The sequence below is a fragment of the Hemitrygon akajei genome, unplaced genomic scaffold (genome assembly GCF_048418815.1).
Source record: "Hemitrygon akajei unplaced genomic scaffold, sHemAka1.3 Scf000086, whole genome shotgun sequence".
NCBI lineage: Eukaryota > Metazoa > Chordata > Chondrichthyes > Myliobatiformes > Dasyatidae > Hemitrygon > Hemitrygon akajei.
The window spans coordinates 95,223-99,206 of record NW_027331972.1 but is presented as its reverse complement, the minus strand read 5'-3'; the positions used below and the strand labels follow the sequence as shown (position 1 = coordinate 99,206).

Here is a 3,984-nt window from a genome sequence, read left to right as displayed (position 1 = left end):
TGATGTTTTGCTCTTCCACTCTGAGAGTGGACACATCATGGCAGAACAAGAAGATATGAACAGACATGCCGGGATGTAAATGGCGGATGGGAATTGAAATGATTGACCACTGAAAAATGCTTCCTTTTATTGACAGATCTGAAGTGCTCGACGAGGCGGTAATTAATTTGTGAGGTCTCGGACAGAAACGTTGAACGTTTATTAATTTCCATAGATGTTGTCTGACCTGTTGATTTCTTCTAGCATTTTGGACCATACGACCCTAATAGCATAAGATGTAGAAATCGAATTAGGCCATTTGCGGGTCTCATGTCGAGTCCGCACCGCCATTTCAGCATGGCTGAAGCAATTTCCCAACCGGTGCCAATCTCCTGTCTTTTCTCCATCTCCCTTCATGCTCTGACCAATCGAGAATCTATCAACCTCTGTTATAAATATGCATTAAACACTTTTCTTCCACAGCAGCCGGTAGCAAAGAATTTCACAGATTCTCCTCCTTCTGTCGAAATAAATTTCTCCTCATCTCCGTTCTAAAAGGACGCCTCATTTTACCGAGGCTGTGTCGTCTGTTCTCAGACTCTCCCAACATAGAAAGCATCCTCACCACACCCATTCTAACAAGGACTTTCACCACTTGATAGATTTCAACGATTTCACCGAGGTCACCCCTCAGCCTTTTGAGGTCCGGTGAACAGACACCCAGTGACAACACACTTTTCATATGACACTCCGTTCAGTCTCAGCACTAAGATAAAGGTCCCAAACCTACTCACAGAACTCGAAGTTGGACTTCGCCAGTGTTCATATATTTTCAACATTACATCCTTACATCCGTGCTTTCATATTCTTAAAATAAATGCTAATATCAGACCATAAGATATAGGAGCAGATGCAAGCCATTCAGTCCATCCAGGCTACACCTCCATTAAATCATGGGCTGATCTAACTCTTCCAGGCCTCCCCATTCCCTTGCCTTCAATATATGAGGTCACCTCTCACTCTACTGAGGTCCGGTGAATAGAAACCCAGTGAAAATAAACGCTCTTTATATGACAATCCGTTCAGTTTCAGTGCTTAGGGCACAGACACAGATAAGAACGTCCCTTTAGAATAGGGATGAGGAGGACATTCTGCAGCGGGAATAAAGGATCTGCAGAATTCATTGTCATGGCTCGTTGTGGAGTCCATCTTATTGGGTTTATTTAAAGCGGAGGGTGGCAGGTTCTTGGTTAGTATGGTTGTCAAAGGTGACGAGAAAACGCCAGGAGAATTGGGTTGAGAGGGATAATGTATCAATCATGATGGCATGGTGGAGAAACATCGATGAGCCGAATAGTATAATTCTGTTTCTATGTCTTGTGACATTGTGGCCAAGTTCGGTGACGAACTAATGGTGAATATTGTTTTTTATGACTCACATACCAACCTGTCTGGCGTCCCTGGGACAAAAGGCGGAGGCTCGGAAGTGATTGCTTCAAAGATGGTCTCCCAGATAAACATGGCGCGATGAAGATTGGAGTCGAACCCACGCGTGCAGCGCACAATGGATTAGCAGTCCATCGTCTAAACGTCTCGGCCACTTCTTGCTCTTGTGATTGGAGATTCATACATTTGTTTTCAGATTCTATGTCGATTTCCTTTGCTCTCTGTGATGACCAGAATTCATGGACGTGGATAAGGAAAGTGTAGAGAGATTTGTGCCAACCACAGGAAACTTGTAGATAGCTAATGCAGGCACCTCCGGCGCTATGGACATGCTGTGGCAAAAGGCTCCATTCCGTGCTCCGCCACTCGGAGAACCCGTGACTGTTTTCTGTTGTACAATGAGATAAATTTATGTTGAATTAAATCAAATTTCAGTAGCTTTGTTGTCATATTGCTCGTTTTCAAGTGAACAGATATTAAGAGAATTTGCCACCTGGCTCTAGAATGACGACTTTCCGTGTATTGAGCAAATGCAATAACTCGATAGATACTGTATTACAGACACGTTGAAGGGCACCTCCGGCAGTGCGCAGCCGCAGATCCGAACACCCCAATGCTTACACGACACAAACATATGGCTGTTCGGTTCTGGGTTACCAAACCAACGGCTGAAATATCTAAAAAGAAATCGAGTTCACTCTATCAATAATGTATTAAATGTGGTGGACCATAATCAATTATTCCATCACAGAATATAACGCGGCCGTAAAAGACAGTGGTGTGGGCATTTTACAATTCCTTTCTGTGTGACAGAAAGAGAATATTGAATTTAAATGTACAGCCTAAAGCAGGAATGAATGGAGAGATATTAAGAACAATGATCGAATGTTCACCTGAGATAACAACACTGCATACCAGTACTTTTAGTTCGGTCAGGAAACCATTCTACACTTGGAAACTCCTTGCAGCAGTCAGCATGTTCCCCATTTTTTCCATTGGAATTTCCCACAGAATGCGGCCGTGTGGCCTAATGGATAAGGCGTCTGACTTCGGTGCTTGAATCGAAGTCATCAGAAGATTGCAGGTTCGAGTCCTGTCACGGTCGTTTTGCCAGATTGGTGATTTTGGTTCCATTCTGTCTCTCATTCTGCAACATGGTTGTCTCAGTTCCGCGTGGCGATTAATCGAAGTATACCACCTCAGTGGAAAATGTAATGCCACGTCATTGTTATACGCATCACATAATATTATACGTCTAGTCTGTGAGGTATTTCTGTAAACACTTTCATAAACAATTCACTGGAGCTTCTCAGATGTTCGGGTGGAGCTGTTGTTGGGACGGTAAGTTTATTTCACATTCAGCTCTGTCTCCGAGCACACCTTTTCGGCGAGAATTCGCCACCCAGTACCGACGGTACATTCTCCTGTCTCCAAACCTCCACCTATTCTTGGACTCAGCGCGCTGTTTCTCTGCCTGCTCTGGATATCTTCATCACTAATTGCTGACGGGGCATCTCCGCCTCAACATCAGTAATACTCACTTCAAATCGAACCTTACCCGGTGTGAATGCACTTTCCCTCCAAACTGCCAACTTCAGTGTCAAAGTTACAATCGATCCCACTGTCAAAGTGGTTGCTGTTGTAGATTGGCGGTCTGACCTCTGCGTTGGTGAGAGCAGGTGGTAATAGATGGTAACAGGACCTAGTTGAGTCATTACCTGTTCAGGTAAACACATTAGAAAGTTGATACCAACTCACTGGAGACAAGTAAACCCCAACGTTGAAGTTAGGGGTTCTCTGTGCACGTGGATGTTGTCTGCTCATAGCGTGTTGAAGGGCGTGCCGATGTAGAGTGCAATCAGCTAAATCTCTTTGCCGTGCTGCCCACTCAATCCGAGCAGGAACCAGGCCCAATCTGTTCTCAGGAGAGCTCAACGCGAATTCCACCAGTTCGCCTCGAGAGGGCAGTATTTCCGCTAGCATCTCCTTTTCCTCCATGTCACAGGAAACTACGGCTTTGTCGGTCACTTGACCGATGGAAATTTACACTGGGGTATGGGGTTCATTATCGAACGTGCTGTGGTTCTGACGATACCGGAGATATAATGAAAAAAGAAAAATAAAAGGGAGGAAGAGGTTAGTAATCGGTAGGAAGTGAAGTTCGGGAGCTGCGATCGCCGAAGTTTCTGTTGCCGTGCTCTGCCACTCCCGGATTCTAAACTAGTTTTATTCTACCTGCTGCCATGTTCTCTGATGAGCGCCAATTCTATAGTGTCAAGATGGAAAACACTGCGACTGCCTCCGGGAAGAACTTAGATATTATGTTTATCAATTAATGGAATAACTGACAGAAACGGACATTTCTTTACACTGTTGAACTGTTGCTTGAACTTGGTCTTCGTTACCCCGGAAATAAAAGTGTTTGTGCAGCAACTTAATGTCAGCAGCATCTCTCCGGAGTTGTTCTGTGCATTAGATGTGGGAATTCCGGGATATCTCCTGCGTTCCTGATATACACATCTGCTCCAGGGTGGGGAGCAGGTGGTCGCAGTGATCTGG

General features: G+C 44.8%; 1 non-coding gene across 1 annotated transcript; it reads left to right on the top strand.

Annotated features, from left to right (window-relative positions):
• The first annotated feature begins 2,441 nt into the window (after positions 1-2,441).
• trnar-ucg (transfer RNA arginine (anticodon UCG)) lies at positions 2,442-2,530 on the top strand. Its single transcript is given in 2 exon segments — positions 2,442-2,478; positions 2,495-2,530. It is a non-coding gene; the product is annotated as a tRNA-Arg (tRNA).
• The last annotated feature ends 1,454 nt before the right edge of the window (positions 2,531-3,984 follow it).